General features: G+C 41.9%; 1 long non-coding RNA gene across 1 annotated transcript; it reads left to right on the forward strand.

Annotated features, from left to right (window-relative positions):
* The first annotated feature begins 1,289 nt into the window (after window positions 1-1,289).
* LOC121466382 lies at window positions 1,290-17,865 on the forward strand. The gene is made up of 3 exons (XR_005976765.1): window positions 1,290-1,330; window positions 10,353-10,420; window positions 17,824-17,865. It is a non-coding gene; the product is annotated as an uncharacterized LOC121466382 (long non-coding RNA).
* Window positions 17,866-19,546: the final 1,681 nt, after the last annotated feature.

A 19,546-nucleotide genomic window follows, 5' to 3' on the forward strand; every position in this document is an offset into this window, starting at 1 on the left:
GGAAGAGCTCCTTCACCAGACAGTGGAGCGACTAAAACCTTCAAAGACAACCCCCCAGCCACCAGGCTGGGAGAAATAAATTCTCGTGTAGGCCGCCTAGCCTGGGTATTTTGCTGTGGGAGCGAGTAAGGACCTCTCCTCCTTCTCCTCCTCCTTCCCCACTGCTGTGAAGCCTTCGCCAGAGAGCGTTGTTCCTGCCATGTACACGGTACAGTTCCCATGCACAGTAAAGACACGGGAGAGCTGGAGCAGTGGAACAGACAGATCCCCAACAGTGCTGACCTGTGAGGGCAACACGGGTAAGCACGGAGTCTTCAACTCAGACACATGCTCACACACATATGCAAACACATTCACACACACACAAACACATACACACATACACAGACACACACATACACACACAAATACACACATATACACAAACACATACACACATACACAGACACACACAAATACACACATACATACACAGACACACACACAAACACACAACACACACATACACACACCTGGGTCAGAAGTACTTGGCTCTTACTAAAAGCATCAGACATTTTGCTAAGGAACTTTCCAGGCAAAGTATAGAAGGAACATCATGGGTTTAACTATTCCTTACCTCAAATGTCAGAGGAGAGAGGTGAAGTTAAGGAATTATTGATCAAAACATAACCAGAACTTGAAGATCAGGATAATTTTCAGCTTATTCTTATATATACATGTGTGTATATGTACTGTGTGTGTGTGTGTGTGTGTGTGTGTGTAAGAAACATATAGATCATGTGAGTGAGAAGTCCTTGGAGATTATTAACAATTCGCCAGTTAGTGGTTCCTTACAAGAGTGGCCATTTCCAGTCTTGTGAGGAGCTAGAATAGCTACTAGACTTTCTTCTTTAGATATCTGTTTTTTAACAAGTTACTCAATTATCTACGTGCATTCAATTTATTTCTGTCACCATAATGTGTTTGAAGATTAGAAAGAAACATGCCATTTTGACAGCTACTGATTGTGCTTCTGTAGTTTTATATAGATTTCTGCATCAAGCTCAGGGAAGAAAACATCCTTCAGTTTTAGGGCAGGGGTTGTAAAGATCGCTGGGTGCCTTCTTTAAAGTATCTCTCTGAGATCCTTGCTGCTCCTGCTTATGGCCAGGAAAGGAAAGAATGCTAAATATATGTAGCATGACGCTTCCCTTATTGTCTGTCTTCACATAGGTTTTTTTCCTGAAGAACAACGAACAGAAAAGGCTCCCACTACCATGGGACAGTGGACAGATCCAGCCCTTGGTCATGGAACAGCAGGGAACTTCCACAGTTGCTTAGAAGGATATAGGTAATCCTGGTGTTTTTCTTCCTCTAGACTCGATGGACAACTATAACACTTAATCTGATCGGGACCTTTATAAGAGAGTAAGAGTCAAAGGATTGGGCTGTAACATAGAGCACCAGACATTTCCCGCACACTGTACTGGAGTGGTAGGAGATGTGGTTTGCTAGCAAGTGGAGCAGGACATGTGACAACAGGAAATATGAGAGTAGTTGATGGGAGCCAGTCCCCTGCCTCAGTTACTTGAGCAGTGTGCTGTGTACGTAGCCTCTGTTGAAGCTTGAAACAAGAGAGCAGCCCACCCTCTGTCAGGAGCCAATTTCCTCCTAGGATTATTGCAGGAACCATCACCCTGGGGAGTCTGCAGAGAACTCCACACCCATAATTGTGTTAGGAATCGTTCTATTGACAGAGCCTACCCCACACCCAAATTGTTGTTAATGGAGAGCTATCTGTTAGCGGAACCCGCCCCACATTCCAAACTATCTAGAGAACTAGGTGTGCCAACTCCTAGTTGTGACTTCCTGGCCTACGTGACCAAAGTGAACCATGTGACCAATGAGAACCACGCGGCAAGAGCCCAGGCCCCTGTGCCCACCCCCCAACTCCTCACCCTATATAAGATGTACCCCATCTCTAATAAACGGAGGCTTTGACAAGAACCCCGCTTAGCCTCCTTCCTCTTTCCTAGCCCATTTATCTTCCAGATAGTGCCTCTCCAGGGCCCTGGAATAACTAACTGCAGGGTGGGTTACAACCCCTAGACTGAGTAACCCACCCAAAAGCGGTCTACAACCCTCCACCCTATGATGACATTTCAACTCCACAGAAACAGAAGTTTTAGGTAAGTGGGGTTGACCTCTGTCTAACATTGAATAGTTACGTTTCTCTCTTGATATTAAACCTCCAGATTAATCCTACTGTAATTTGGTAAGAAAGGATCCCCAAAGAAAGGAAGATACTGGTATATTCCTTGACAGTAAAAGCCTTCTTAATGCTTGATTAGAAGACAAGCAAAGGAGAAAGAAGCCTTAGGGAACAGCATGCAAGATCTAGATGTCATAATTAGATCCAGGCTCATTCTAGCTTCATCCCATCTGGTGAAGATAGATCCCATCCCAGTCGAAGACAGGCAGTTCATGGAGCTCTTCTTGATTCATTTCACAAGAAATTTTGGACCACTTGTAAAAGAGAAAGTCTGTTTTGATGATGAGAGTCAAAGAAGTATCGAGATACACAATCATTTGGCACTGAAAAAACTTCCCCTGCAAAGTAAACGAACTATGGAAAGCCACAGGGCTTCCAGAAACTCCCTGTGGCCCTGTTGATATAATCCCCACCCACAGGTCCTGGCAGTTTGGGTTTGTCAGCACTGATTGCATGGGCAGCTGTCTCTGAAGGTCCTGCTGCCACACAGCCCATCTGAAACGTGCTTTCATCCTGAGAGATATCCAGAAGGTGGCTCGGAAGCAGAATCAAAGTCAGTGTTTCTGTGACTTCCTGGGGAATGGGACCTGGGAAAAGGGCCACCAGGCAAGAGGGCAGGGCCATGCGGCAAGGAAATAGGGCCACAGAATGCATTTATGAGACAAGGTTACCTGAGGAAGCAGTGTTCCTGTATGTGAGCAGCCATCTGGCCTATGGCTTAGAAAGTCACCCAGACCTTAGTGGTTCCTGCTGACCGCGATTGGCCTGATGCTGTGACTGCCTCAGCTGGTTGTGAAAATGGGTGTGGCATTGGGGTGGCCTCACAGGAACTGTTAGGGCTTGTTTTGGACTGCAACCTCTCAGCCTCTTCTCTCTTCCTCTACCATTTCCCTTCTTCGCTCCTCCCCCTACATCTGTCTGTCTGTCTATCAAACTATCTGTCTATCTATCTATCTATCTATCTATCTATCATCTATCTATCATTCTGTCTGTCTATCTATCTATCTATCTATCATCTATCTATCATTCTGTCTATCATTCTATCGATCATCTATCTATCTGTCTGTCTGTCTGTCGGTCTGTCTATCTGTCTATCTCACAATTTCTCCTCCCACCCCTCTTTCTCCTGTGCCCTTCTTCCTCTATTATCCACCTGTCTACCTTGGCTTCTTCTATGGCAGTACAAGACAGAAGCTTCCAACTCTTTCGTAAATGCTCACAAAGTCAATTCTGTCACGACACCTTCGTTGGAAAAATCACAAGCCTATATCTAACGGACCCTGCAGACTCTTCCCCTTAATAGACTCAGACAAATGTGAAGGTCATGTGTGCTGCAATCGTGCATATTTAATACACAATGTATGATATATTTAATCCATTACACAGTTATATCTATTATGTGCATGCATATTGTATATAATATATAACTATAAATTACATGCATACATATTACACATAACACATAACTATACATTACATATTATATATAATATATAACTATATATATATATAACTATATATATATTAGCCTCTGCTGACTAAGAGATGATTGGAAAATGTCATTAAAGCCTGGCATAGAAAGACAGAATGAAAAATTATTTATCATGTTGAAATAATTTAAAATGTAAAGAAAAGCTGTAAGAATGGCATTTGGAACCTGCTCTTGCGTCTGGAGTGATGGCTTGAGATTCAGAGCATTTTCTCCTTTTCCAGCTGACCTGCTCCAGGGCAGCTGATGCCCTCTTCTGGCCCCTGCAGACGGCTGTCCTCCTGTGCACATACCCACACACAGATACACATACCCACACACAGATACACATACCCACACACAGATACACATACCCACACACAGATACACATACCCACACACAGATACACATACCCACACACAGATACACATACCCACACACAGATACACATACCCCCACACAGATACACATACCCACACACAGATACACATACCCACACACAGATACACATACTTAAAAATAAAATGAGAAGGACTTCCTTGTGCCATTAATTGAGTCATCTCGACTATAAAAAATTTACCACATTTGTCTTGCCCTCAGAACAGCATCTAAATTCAGAAAATGGTTCTTTTTGACTCTGGAGTTTGAGGAGAAAGAGACTAGTAATAGGTAGAGAACAGGATCTTGGGAGGCACTCAGTAGAATATGGTCAGAATGACCAACTCAGGGATGTCCCAAAACACTAAAATCTACAATTTCTATGAGTACAATCACGTGCCACAAAATTGCCTGCAAGCTATTCCCTGTAAGCACTGGTGAACAACTTTCATGACGGATGAAATTACATTGAGGGCTGTAGCCTCCCTTCGTACCAGGGATCTGTTGAAAATGCCACTTAAATAGAATACCCGGGTATCTAAAACCAAACAAGGGCATCTGAGCTCTGCTGTGTGAAGTTGGTGCTTGATTGCAACTCAGTTCTCTGAGTGTCTTTGAGCTAAAACATCAGTTGAATTCAAACACTTCCAAGGGCCAAGTGATTTGTGTGAATGCTTGGCATCTGCCTACTGTGTACAGACAGCTGGCTTGGCATCAGCCTACTGTGTGCAGGCAGCCGGCTTGGCATCTCCCTACTATGTGCAGACAAAGGCACTGATAGGCAGGACCCCTGTTGGGCTGCAGTCTGTGGAGCTCTACAAACGTAGGTACACACATAGCAATGTAAGGAACAACAAATCAGGAGTGGCAGGTTGGGCCAGTTTAGCTGTGTGTGATGGGTAATACACACAGCACAGTGGGGTTTGTATGGGTGTGCACTGCACCTCAGCAGGTAAGGAAAGCATGGCTGGGCAAACCTCACTGAGTGGCACTCTCTACAACCCACTTTCTCGTTCAGCCCCCCGTTTCTCAGGTGAGACTGGGTTTCTTTATTTGAAATGTGCTAGCATTTGCATTTTTACATCAAGTAGTATTAAGTTTTATTGCATTCAGAAAATTATTAGTATAAATAACATTAGCAACTGGACAAAAACTGCCATCTTTTGGAAGGCTTTGAGGAAATTTTGAAAAAGTTCTTGATTGCTACCACAGCCATGCATATTCTACACATTACGTTATTGAAATGGCAAGAAATACATTATGGGTAGTTTCCATTTTGTAATGCAATTTATATTGTAAAGCAATTTGTATTTCTTCAGAACATGCTGCCATGCTATCCTAGGTAATATCATGTAATTACCCAGGTAATTCCTAGGTAATTAAAATGTGTGTGTGCACGCATGTCTGCAGGTGTCCACACGTGCATGTACATTTGTACATGTGTTGGTGTATGTGTGCATACGTGCATGTGCATTTGTACATGTGTGTCTGTGTATTGCGCACATATGTATGTGCATTTGTACATGTGTGTCTGTGTATGTGTGCGCATGTGGGCAGATGTCTTTGTGCTTCCGCTTGTTCACATGCATGTGTGTCTCTAGGTGTGTATGTTCACATGTGTCTGTATACACGTATGTATTCACATATGCATTAAAGCAGTGTGTGTGTGTGTGTGTGTGTGTGTGTGGTGGAGTGCTTGGTTGAATGAAACCTTCTAATTGAGTCTCGAATAGCATTGTTTCAGAACCCCTCATAAAATCACAGGGCTGGGAACCTGAAGGGGAGTAGAGTCCAACTCTCAGTTGACCCTTCCTTGACCTCACCCAGTGTTTCTGTGGTATGAGCACCAAGTATCCACATATCTATAGGTTGAAAATGGGATAGACAGAAACAGGAATGGATGAGAAATAGTCTGAATTCTAAGATTCTGATGGCTTCCGGTTATCTGCTGGGGCTTCAGTCAGTAGAGCATGGGACTCTTAATCCCAGGGTCGTGGGTTCGTGCCCCATGTTGGGCACCATTCTGTTGTGGGGAGCTGCTGGTTGCATTCAGCCACCCAGCTCCTGCCACTGGCTAGCTTTAGCCGAAATAACAACACACAAACTGTATTCTTTTAAACACTGCTTGGCCCATTAACTCTAGCCCTTTCAGGCTAATTCTCATATCCCGATCAACCCATCTCTAATAATCTGTAGCATCAGTCTTACCGGGAAAGATTCAGCATGTCTGACCTGGCAGCTTGCCTCAAGGCATCTGCCCGGGAGAGGGGACCATGGTCTCTGAGCTCACTCCATCTTCCTCCAAACATTCTGTTCTGTTTACTCCTCCCACCTTTGTTTTAACCTATCAGGGCCAAGCAGTTTCTTTATTTTTTAGCCAATGACCTTCCTCCATCATGGATGGGTGTGTTAGATACAGTTTCCTTTCTGATAAAGACAGGAGAAACCCTACTCCAAAGAGAAACCCTACCGAAGGAGATGGGAACTCTCAGAAAAGAAGAATGGACTCAGTCTTTTGTGCCTTGGCTTACCACAGTTAAATGGAATTGTTTCCTTATGAGTGCACAATTGCCCTCACATTCAGACCAAGGAAGTCGCCAAAGCTTTTAAGTTCTATTCCAGTGTAAGCCACAAAATTATTAATTAAAAAATCTATCATTCAAAGTCCATCCTTTTCCTTATCAAGTATATCAAACACAGACAAAAATGGATTGCCAATGTTTCGTTAAGTGTCTGGAAGGAGCGTAGCTGTATGATGTAGTGGAACATTCCCTTTCTACAGCGTGTGCCCCATCTCCTCACCACCCACCTTGTCCTTCTTCTCCCTCCCTCCCTCCCTCCTCCTCTGGCTAAGTTTCAGAGCCATCTCTCTGTGATGCTAACACAAGAAGCTCTGTCTTCAACTGCTTCAAACATCGTCACACAGAGCATATCAAAGCAAACAATTATAGCTCAATTTTAATAACATTTTTACTTCACCCAATTATAAAAGACATGTGATGGCTGCTTTAAAATCAAACTGAAAAATCTTACATGGCATCTTAGCATTCATGAGTAATTGAAAGGAACTTTGGCTCAGTGGGTTGTGTTATGAGAGCTAAGATGTCAAAAAAAGTTTCGGTTTATAAAAATGAAGTCTATTTTCAAATTAGGGAATATGGAGCAGACTGAAGATGGGAGAGAATCAGAAATCACTGTGAATCATTGTGACATGAGAGCTGGAGTGCAGACACTTGACACACAATGACTAGAAACACTCCCCCAAAGGGACTCAGTAAGGTTAAATACAAAATAAACTAACATATTCATTACATTTATGAAAACAGTATATTTATTTTACAAAATGAAATAAATTATTATATTTCTAGTGCTCACTTTAAGATTCGTTATCAAGGGGCTGGAGGGGTGGCTCAGTAGCTAAGAGCACTTGCTGCTCTCATAGATGATACGGGTTCAATTCCCAGCTCACATGGCTCACAGCACTGGTAATGCCAATCCCTGGCACCTGATACCTTTCCTGACATCTGTAGGTCAGGTATGTGGTTCACAGATGCACATTCAGACAAAACACTCAAACACATACAAATAAATAATCTTTCAAAAATAACTTTAGATGTCAAATTATTTATTCTTCTGTTGTGGCAAATGAAGTGTCGTAGTCTTCCTCCTCCTCCGCCCCATCAACTTCTCATTTCTTCTTCACAGTGATCCAGCCAGGGAGGCCTTATCTAGCACGGCAGGGAAACACTGCAGAATGAGAGAGAAGGCGTCCTCCTTCCCTGTTACTCATCACGAGTGGTGAATCTGGGATGGCAATTCACACCTGGAGTTCATCTTGATGTCTCAGGGCTGTCTCTATCCATGTCCACAGCTCCCACTTTCCTGATCTCTGGGAGACATCATTGCAATGTACTGAGCATAGAAAGAATTTTGGTTTCAGTACCCTGACCCATGCAAAGTAAAGTGTCTTGATTTTCCCAGCACACTCAGGAGGAAAGCCTGTGTTGTAAAAATCTTTACATCTCAGCCCTTCTTCCAAGCATGTCCTCACTTCTGAGACCCAGAGCTGGTGGAACCATTCCACAGGACAACAGCTATCCCCTGCACAGTGGGTACAATCGCTACCATGTGTGTAGAGTGCTGCTGTGCATTGGAGACCTACTTCTACCCCACTCTTCCTTGGTCTTTATCAACTGACTGGCAGTGCTGCTGCCCACAAAGGAGTTCTAGTCTTCATCTTCCTGAATAGCCCAGTGTCATCACAACTTTGGTCTTTTGGGGAGAGTATCCATTCTTCTCCACTCTCCTTTTAACACCCAGAAATGCAGTGATACTTTCTCCATTAGCAGACAGTTTTCTTCCATCACTTTATAAACACTTTCTTCTATCCCCTGGACAGTTTCTACCGAACTTCCATCTTTATCTTGTAGCACGTTTGTTAACTGAGTGCATCTCATGATATAGGAAATCTAAATTTTTTTATTGTAATCACAACATCAGGAAAACTAGTGAAATTGACTTATACAATGCAATGCATAGTAAAAACACCAATTGAGAAACAGTTTCCTTGAATGTTTAACCCACTTTTAATCAGATATTTTAACTCTAGTTATCAATTTCTGGAGAAGCAGAGTAAAACTTTACATGTTCAGAAGTGACATTGGCATCCACTGGCATCCACAGTTGGGACACTCAGTCTTGATGGTCAGTTCAATGGGGCATAGAATGACCATGAAGATCAGTCTGTGCATTACTCTGTGGGATTATCCATGTCAGGTTTGCTGCAGTAGGAAGGACTCAGTCTTAACGTGGGTGCTAACACTCTAGGGCCTGGGGGCCAAGACTGAATAAGAAGAGAGAGCTGAGCACTAGCATCCATCTCCCTGAGACTGTGGTCACAATGTAACCAGCTCTGTCAAAATCTAGCTGTGTCTCCAGGGAACATGTGAGCTGATACAAATCCTCTCCTTTTAAGACACTGTTGTTGGTTACTTGTTAGTGTAAGGACACAGAATAACCAGGACAGGGTTAGTAAAGAGAACACCTGATGTAGACAGAAGAGATCTAATGGAAACATCAATCAAAAGCAGTGGATAAAGTTCTTTAGATATTGTTTCATATTCATCAACTACAAAAAAATAAAATTTGAAAAATTTTGATAAATTTCTCGAAGATATTTTGATAACTTAATCTGAGAGGCAAATCTAGTTGTATGCTTTTGCTGGGTGTTTTTTAAATTATTTTAAGAATATGCACATGTGTGTATGTGTGTGTGTGCGCATGCATGTGCACAAGTGAGACCATTCTGAGTCCATCTATTAATACTTATACTTGTATGATTTTTGTGCTGACTACTTAGATAACCCTCAACACTTGTCCCCCTCAGCAGACACTAATTGCCTCTACTTCTTTATCCAGGGTTGGGGCCTTGTGGGATTTCTCCTGCCCCTGTTGGCATGTCAAGTTATGTTATCATTGCGCAGGTCCTTTTTAGGGCATACTGTTGGGATCCATGTGTGGAGTTTCCATGTCATTTGGTCAGGGCTTTTGGACAGCTGTTTGGTTGGTTTTCTGTTTGTATGTTATCACAGCAACAGGAGCAGCACCAAAGGAAGCACCTGAAACAAATTTAAGACCTAAGCTCCCCCTTCAATCCTTATGTTTACACAATGTGACATGAGAAAGGATTCAACACAAGAAAGGATTCGCCTGAGTGAAGGCGCTCTCATCACACCTGTATCTAGTTACGGTGTTTGATCTTGAAGTCAGCAAGCCCTCAAGTCAACATTTGACTAACAACAGGGCCAATGTTTGAGAACACAGAAGTGACCTTTCTTCCCCTTCACTAATCCTTCAGTAAAGGGTAAATGACTGTTTTGTGAGAGCACAATCATGGACCATCACAGCATCTGAAAACCCAAAGGCTTTAGCTTCAAGCATTTTGTGTGGAGCAAAGAGAGAGAAGCTATGTCTTTGAGAAGGAAACCAATGAAGCTGGCCTCTCACGAAGAACAACTTACAATGCCTCATGTGTTCCAGCACCAATCACCATACTCCCTGTTCCATGAGGATGAATGAAACACCCAACTCCCACGCACACCACAGTTTTCTCTATGGGCATAAGGCAAGAGCATCAAAGGTCGTTCCGACCGCTAATGACCGAGTCTTTGATACTGGGTCAAATTTGGAAGGGAAGATATTTGGATAAATCTTTATGCTACCATTTCTGGGTATTTCTCTTCATCTTATGACAGAACCCGAGGAACTCCTGATAAAAAGCCTGACTCTTCCAGCACATTGAATTCTGCTGCCTGCACTCATGGTGAGTCAACCGTCTCATGTAAAAACCTTTATGGAAAGGCCTTAAGAAACCCTCCCAGAGATGTGTCTCCTAGGTAATTACAAATCCCAAGTAACTTGCAGATGAAAGGGGTTATTTCTCTCACAGCCCTATGTTGTATGGAGCTGCGGGCTGAGTTCCTGCCACCCAGCTCCTGGCTGCCTGGCTAGCTTATGCTCCAAAATAACAACACACAAACTGTATTCATTTAAACACTGCCAGGCCCATTTCTATTAATGTGTGTAGCACCGAGGTGTGCTTACCGGGAAGATTCTAGCCTACATCCATTCTGGGTCGGAGCTTCAGCGCGTCTGCCTCAGAGAGGAGAGCTATTGAGTCTGAGCTCACTTCTTCTTCCTCCCAGCATTCTGTTCTGTTTACTCCACCCACCTAAAGGCTGGCCTATCAAATGGGCCAAGGCAGTTTCTTTATTAGCCAATGCAATGACCTTCCTCCATCATTTCCCCTTTTTCTGTTTAAACAAAAAGAAAAGGCTTTCACTTTAACATAGCAAAATTACATATAACAAAACAGTTATAAAGCAAGAATTACAGTTACAATATTTATATCTATTTTATCTTTTATCATAACTAAGGAAAACTATAACTATCTATCTAATCTTCAACTCCATCAAAGACTCCAGAAGGATAAATATTATCTGAGTAAATGAGAAGTAAGAAACTTACAAAACTCTAGAAATCACAGAGACATCTTGCTGCCTGGACAGTCACCCAAAGTTCCTCTGTACCGTTGGGGCATCCATCTTCGACCTACAGGCCCATAGTTTCCAGCAGACATTTCCATGAAGCAGGAAATTTCAAAGGCAGTTCAGTCACTATCTGCTGTGTCCTGCAGAATGTCTCGCAGACTCTTTCATAAATCAGGAACCCTGAAAGATCATCTCACCTTTAGGCAAGTTCAGTAGTCCTCTCTCTGTGGGTTCTCTGTGTCCAGTTCACGCATCAGTCCAGGCAAGAGCAGTTTCTTGCCCAAATGGCTATCAAATTCCATAAGGATCCTCTTCAATGCCCATCTTCCTCTTGAAGTAGATTGGTGCTGCCAGGAGCAGAGTGTCTCATTGTCATGAAAAGTCCTAAGTTATTAAAACATTTAAAATGTCATATTCTCTAGCCTTTGAATGATATGAAGAATGCCCATCTGAAATATATCTATGTACATCTAGAAAATCTAACTAACATGACTACAAGCTTGACTAAAATTAATGATTATCCATTAACAACCTATATACAATACATTTTTACATGAACTATATAATTACAATACCCTAATCAATATCAGAAATATATAGAGCTGGTTTTGAAGTTGGACTCTGGCTCAGTCCCTCTCCAATTCCAAGCCTGTTGGTAAGAGAAAAACCCAGAGTTTCTGGAGTTTTTGTCTCATGTCAAGAGCCATGATATGGGACAGAAAGAAATATAAGTTTAGAAAACATCTCTGCTTTTCCTCATATCTATCATACTTTTCATTGAATATATCTATCATGCCTTTCATTGAATATATATATATATGTATATATGATAAATGTTTAAGTTTTTCACAATGAACAATGAGTTTTTCCTGAAGTGATATTTGAAGTTTCCAGGAAGAAGATGGGGCCCCATAACAACAACTCCACCTGGTTGATATGATGTCATGATACTGATAGCGCTACTACAAGACCCATTTTGGGTACCAGCTACACAAGACGATCCCAAATTGGTTAGCTGAAATGGTGCACATCTTTTATAACATTCTGTCCAGACCCGCACAAAATACTCAGAGACTATTTGCAATTTTAAAAGACATTGATCTTGAAATTTAACCATCATTTTACTTTCACAGGATCCCCCAGAAAGAACGTCGCCCCCATGACAGCTGGAAGTAATTCTAGAGGACGACGTCCCCTCTCCCAGTAAAGTTTGCCCTTGGGTTTCGGGACATCATTTAGGGGTTGATTGTAATTAGTATATGGTTGAGGGTTGGGACGTTGGGGGAGGAATTTTTTAAGCTCAGGAATTTTTTGAAAAAAAAAGAAGAGGGATAATTGGATGATGGGATAATAGATTTATAATTGTGAGTTACTGTTTTTAGACAAATATATTGGTATCAATTCTTGTATATTGATACAAAGTTAAATTATATTGACTATTGTATGCATGCATGTTTCTACCTCTGTTTAAAACATTTTTTATGTATTAACATATATTGTATTGATATATATATATAGTATATATTTTATTGCAGTGTACATTTCTACCTCTGATTAAGATATTTATATATTGTTTGTGTATTGATGTATATTTACCATATTGCAATGTATATTTGTAGATTGTTTATATTTGGAGGTCATTATCCTCATTTGTTACACAGTTGTTTATTGCCTTAGTCTTTAAGTTAGTTAGATATTGAGAATTATATAGATCAATAGTCATCTAAGTTTGTCATTTATAATTAGACTAATCAGGTTCTTTAGATACATAGAGATTATACTCAGTATAGATAGATAATCTTCAACCTCTTACAAAGAGCTGTAGAAAATGACCTTTAATCTAACTCAGAGTTTCATGACACTAAGACATAATTGCTCCTGGCAGCACCAATCTATTCCCAAGAGAATGTTGAACACCAAAGACACTCCACCTGGAGCCTTTCTTTTTGGCAGAACTGGCCTTTGGGCAAAGAAATGCCCATACCTCAATCACTGACAGAAATACAGATCATGCATCAATGTATAAAAGAGGACTGTCATATCCTGTCAAGACCGGGTAAGATAGTTTTGAAAAGTTGCTTGCCTTTGAAAATGGTATGTCAGTTATGTTAGGCCTTAGCCAAAGTTGGTTGCTTCAGTACTGCAAATGTGACTTTGGGTGATTGCCCAGGTAGCTTGTTGTCTCTGTGATTTGTTGCATGTTTTGGAAGTTGTTTTACTGAACTTCCTAATTACCCAGGTAACATTATTTCCCTTCTCAGATCTTTGATGGGGTTGAAGACTATATAAATATAGTTACTTTTCTCTCATGACTTGGCCAAGTTATTTATTGTACAAGACCTAAGCTAGTTAGAATAGGATATTTGTACTTATTGTATATAATTTCATAGTAGGTTTAGAACTCTCTTACTTAAACAAAAGGAGGAGGTGTTGCGGGAGCTTCTTCCGCTCCTTCAGCCAATAGCCATTGAGATACCAGCCCATTGGGGTGTGGTCTCTCTCCTTTTAAAAAAGCGGCCACTTCCCTCTCCTCTCTCTCTTTGCTTCCTGCTCTGCTTCCGGTGACTAGATTCCTTCCTGATTGCTCAGAGGGCTGTTGTCTGGTACGGTGATCTGTAAGTTTTTACCCCTTTAAATAAATACCATCCTATTAATCATAATTCCAAACTGGTGTGGGATTGTTTGTGATTTATGCCTTCATCAGTTCTATATACCACTTCATCATCAAAAGCAGTCAGGACAGGACCTCAAGCAGGGCAGGATCCTGGAGGCAGGAGCTGATACAGAGGCCATGGAGAGGTGCTGCTTACTGGCTTGCTCCTCATGGTTAGCTCACGCTTTCCCATGTAACCCAGAACACCAGCCCAGGTCTATCCTCACCCACAGTTGTCCGGGCTCTCCTCCATCAATCACTAATTAAGAAAATGCCCTGCAGACTTGCTTATGCCTGATCTTATGGAGGCAATTCCTCAACTCAAGCTCCTTCCTCTCCGATGACTCTAGCTTGTGTCAAATTGACATAAAACCCCCAGTGCAGCTGCTGGAGCATGGGTCACTATCTCCTGAGAACCAGCCTGCCCCTGAGCAATGGCTTTTGTACCCTTTGGAGAAGCAGAGCTGAGTCAGGTATCCAACTAACCCTTCCATTTTCAGAATTACGCAGCTCGACAGAGCTCTTGTTCTTCTGTGTCTGTCCCTCCTTCATTTGAACTCAATGCTCAGGTTAGAACCTGGAAGACAGACGTGGGAATCTGTGCCCTTGGTTGGCTCTTCTTTTCGTTATTCAGTACTCAAACCCTGTTTTGCCTTTCAGCATTACTGACCTATTAGTCAGGATGAGCAGTCAATTCCAGAATACTAGGATTCCTAGAGTCCACACTTTTCCCCAAAGACATTGGATAGTAATCCTACTCCTCATACTTTTTTGCAACTTTTTACACTACCTCTCCCTTCCAAATTCATTACATCTTCATTTTTGCTACACACTCACACACACACACAACCTACTAAGTCCCTTTAGCATTCCCTGACTAAACATGTGTCCAAGGTTGACCATTCGGTATTGGACAATGTAGATTGGAGCTCATCCCAGAAGAACAGTGATTCTCCTCTCTCATTGACCATTAACCCCCTTCCATGTTTCTTCTAAGAGTATATCCTTGTGGAATTTCCCCTGCTCAGGTTCATAACAGTTGATGATGTCATTATTCTAGTCTTGTTCTGGTAGCCATATTTTTGAGAGTTCATCATAATATCTCTCTTTTGACATGAGGAAATGCCGTGGCCTTTTCAAAAAGTAGTTTCAGCATTATTGATAGGCAATTATCACAATTTTTCTAATGTAAAATTATTTTTCTGACACTAAAAGTTCAAGAAGCAGTGTTTTATCAACTATTGGCATGTAATCCAGCCACTGCGAATACTTAAGCCATTTTAGAATTCATTTTATTTAACTATTTCGCATTATTTCTCTGAGGCCTGCTAACTCTGAGTCAGAGGGGAAATTGGGGCCGTGCTCCTGTTCCAAATGCTAAGCCACAAGGACGAGCCCTATTTCTATATCCAGAATTGGGAGAAGGTATAAAAACGGACCCATGTGTGTAGTGTTTTAGTTCCCCATGGCGAGTAGCAAGGGAACATGCAATCCTCCCCACTTGATGTTTCTCACAGCCCTCATAGCCTGAAGGGAGACATCCCTTGGCCCTCACCTCCAGTAAAGGCAGAGAATGGTGTAAAGGAGTCTGCATTCACTTTCAAATATTTTCCACAAATATGAGAAATATGAGAGTCTTCTGTATTTTTCTCACAATGCTAAGTCAACATGGAAATGTGTCATTAAAAGACATCTATACTAAAATCACAGAGTGTGGATTAGATTTCATCCATTTATCTAGGCCTCAGTCTATAGGACTAAAACCTAAGCAATTTTGTAAAGTGTGTGTGTGTATAAAAGAGAGAGAGAGACAGAGACAGAGAAAGACACACACAGGGGGGAGGCAAAAAACACTAATGGGAGATTGAAGAGAAGCTCAGAGATTAAGAGCATTTACTGCTCATGTAGAGGGCCAGAGTTCAGTTGAGTGGCTCTCAACTGCCTATAACTCCAGCCCACTTCCCAAGAATCAAGTGTCTTCTTCTAGGCACCAAAAGTATCTGTACATACATGTGCATTCTTGTACATACACAAGTAATTAAAAATTAAATAAGACTTAAAACCTAGTAATTGCCTAAATGTATTCTTGATTCTTCATCTGCTAGCAACCACTCAAGGTCCAGATCCAGGTCCAGGAGGACCAGGCCATCATCCAGCATGAACTGCTTGGAGGCATTATTTACTTACCTAATATCTAAACTGAGAATAATTTAACAGAACTGGTGCTTTATGTGTCTACTGCATGCACATATGTGACAGGACTATGACAAACATATTAACACTCCTCATTTAATATGATTATATTTGTATTTAACTGCTATATTAAATTTAGATGATTTTACTTCTACTGCTTCATCCCAAACTGTCTCTTTTGGTGTATTGTACTTCCAAGGTCATCCTTTCAAATATTTGCCAGCATATATATGGGCAGAGAATGAGATAGATAGATAGATAGATAGATAGATAGATAGATGATAGATAAAGAAACTAAAACAAAACATTATATCCATAATTTGATAAGAATTACTATATCCACTTATTCCATAAATAGTCAATGCACAGAACACACTACACATGTAAGTTAAAGACGTTTATCCTCCCTTAATGATTCTAGGAAGCTTCAGATAGTGACAAATTCAAGTCAAAATGGAACTGGATGGCCAGCCCACTCCTCTGACCCCAGTGCTTAGAGAAGAAGGCCAACTTTAAAGACAGCTTGAGCTAGTAGCAAGACTCCGCCTGATGGAGGAGGGTCATCTGTCTATGTGTTACTTTCATTGGTTAATAAAGAAACTGCCTTGGCCCTTTGATAGGACAGAAAATTAGGTAGGTGGAGTAAACAGAACAGGATGCTGGGTAGAAGGCAGTGAGGCAGATGCGATGAAGCTCCGGCCCAAGATGGACGCAGATTAGAATCTTCCAGGTAAGCCACCACTTTGTGGTGCTACACAGATTATTAGAAATGGGTTAAGCAAGATTTGAGAATTAGCCAATAAAAGGCTAAAACTAATGGGTCAGGCAGTGTTTAAATGAATACAGTTTGTGTGTTGTTATTTCGGGGCGTAAGGTAGCCAGACAGCCGTGTGTGATCTGGGCAGGACGAAGAGCAAACCTGCTCGCTTGCCTCCTCACTACATCCGCCTTTTAATCAACAAGCAACAATAAAAATTAAACTTTTAAAAGGGGTCACATGTATAAACTGAATATTTGGGGTTTTTCAGTGAGATGGGAGGCAACTAACAGTGCTGGCTAGATGGATTCACACTCATTTTACACACATGGAAAGAAGTTTGTGGTATTTTGGGTAGAAAAATTCACATTTTTATCTTGAGCAAAATATCCAACATATTGTCTGTGATGCCCCTCTTTGAAGATGACCTCCTCATTCTCCCCAAATGTTTTCTCAATATAAACTACTTTTATAAGAAGAAATTCTGACCAAGGATTTTTCAGATATCACTAGAAGATTCTTTCCAACTGCCCTCTGTCCCTGTGTCATGTCAGGCGAGCACTCTGCATGTAGTTCCTAATCCATCAAGAAGTTCCATGCTGAGGATAAGCAAGATTTTGACTGAGTTGTCAGAGGATACTTAATGAGCCCTTTTAATTTTCCAAGTGATAAAAGTCACAGGAGAGAGCTTGCAAAAGTTTGCAAGTATGTGCACCATGAACATGTTCTCCTGTCTCCTTGCTCTTCACCAATGCCTGTAGAGTCCCAGCTTCTAAACTAATTTCAGGATCATGCACACGGTCTCTGTGACCATCTCTGCACAGATCCTGTGTCTCCATGTGGCCCTCATCCCTTTTACCATTTGTGTTTTCCCGAGAGACTTTCAGAAGAATCCCTCCTGGGCTTGGTCTATCTAACATGTCACCTAATCCCTGTGCTGCTGTGCCCACAATGGTGACAGCATCTCCCCCAGTCAAGCTATTCGTCATTTTACCATTTTCAGAAGAGAGATTGCTCCTCAGCTCTGTGGATGGGAACGTCCTGTGTCTTTAGGTTGTCTGTTTCTTTTGCAGGAAATGCCTCTCAAATTCCAGTAACGAAGTTGCGAACAACCTGTCCCATGAAGCCCATCAACACTCTCTCCTAGATTTGACTGATATTGTCAAGTAAGTGATACTCTGAAACCATTTTTATGCACTTCAAAGAAAACAAAATGTAGCATTTGAATCTCTCTTGCCTGTTTTAGAGGTCACTTATCTAAACATTCCTAGGATATCTTTTTAAATAATTAAAAAAAATCTGGCACTGTATATTTTACTTATGCCTATCACAGCTACCATGCTGTCAAATTTGCACCATTGTAGTGTTTTGTGTCTATATTTAATACTGAATCCCATCACAGCATTATGTATCTCCTACCATTTTTTTCTAATATAACTAGGACATAGTAGTTTAAAATGTAAGAAATGCTTAGACATGTCCCCTAGATCATGTCACGCCTGTCATCCCCACCATGCCCTCAGCAACAAAACAAATAGATAAATCACTGTTATGTACAGAGTTGACACGGAAATGAGTTTGCAAGTGTCTATTTGGTGACAGTTTGCATTCTTGTCCAGTGCAGACACAGTCCCCCATCTGTCACACCCTGCTTGGTACCAATCCCAGGGGCCACGGCATCAGCAGGGAACAGATGTGAAGAGGAGGAGAGGGGCAGATGACTCTCCTGCACAGAGAAGGGGAAGAACAGGAACGGGCGGAGGAGAAGACAGGATGGAACTGTAAAATCCAATCTAAGAAGACATAAAACAAGCGGCTGCACCATAGCAAACAAGAGCCCATGAAGAGTAAGCCTGAGACACACAGCAGAGGTCCCGACCCCAGACCAGCCCGAGGGAAGACACTGAGGATACCTGAGAGGCCATGGGTTTGGGAACAAAATCCTAAGAATGAAGTGAAGACATGGAACCTAAAAGACTCTGGAGCAGGAGGGTGACTAGCAAAGGAGATGAAGAACTCGCTAGCTGAGGGTGAGCCTGGCTGTGCTGGTCTCTGAAACACAGAAAAGCTGATGTACTCACCCATCAGCCCCTGTTTTTATGATGAGGCTATTCTAGGGCAAGAGGTCTGAGGAGGTGCAAGCTTGCTGGTTCTTGAACTGAAGAAGAGGTTCCAATAGGGAATGACTGAAGGGGACACAGAGTCAGATGGAGGATTCCTGAGTCTGAACATGACTGGATTCCATGATCATTGAATTGTCTCTTGAACAGACATCAAAGATAGGCAGGTAATGACGACCTCAGAAGTCATGGGTTATAAATCAAAGTCTTTCTTATGGGTGTCTGACACTTCCCTAACAACTATCAGCCGGGAAGATCCCAGAGACCTCTAATCTTACAGGCTATGAAACTGCCCTTGGTTGCCAATGAGAACTGGATGATAAGGCCCTAATGCTAACTGCACCAACACCTTCTGCAGTGCTAGAGCTGAACCGGAAGATTTTCTGCTAGGAGACATCACGGCACTAGAAGATGCTACGTCGAAGAGAAGTCTCCTCTGGCCTTTCACACATTTGGGTCTTGAATTCTATAGCAGTCGCTTCCAGGAAAGAAATATTTGCTATAAGTAGCACAGATATGATGGGGTAAAATCCTGTTTTCTGATTGCATCAGAATCTTACACCCTAGGGGCAACTTGTTGCTCATTATTGTAGACATGGCCAAAAGTCCATGGCTGGGGAGGCCAAAACTAGAGCTGAACCTGCTAGCATTGTTTTGTAAGTGGAAATGTTGCCAC

The sequence above is a fragment of the Microtus oregoni genome, unplaced genomic scaffold (genome assembly GCF_018167655.1).
Source record: "Microtus oregoni isolate MIOR12 unplaced genomic scaffold, Mior012 000033F_ref0000390, whole genome shotgun sequence".
In the NCBI taxonomy this organism is placed as follows: Eukaryota; Metazoa; Chordata; class Mammalia; order Rodentia; family Cricetidae; genus Microtus; species Microtus oregoni.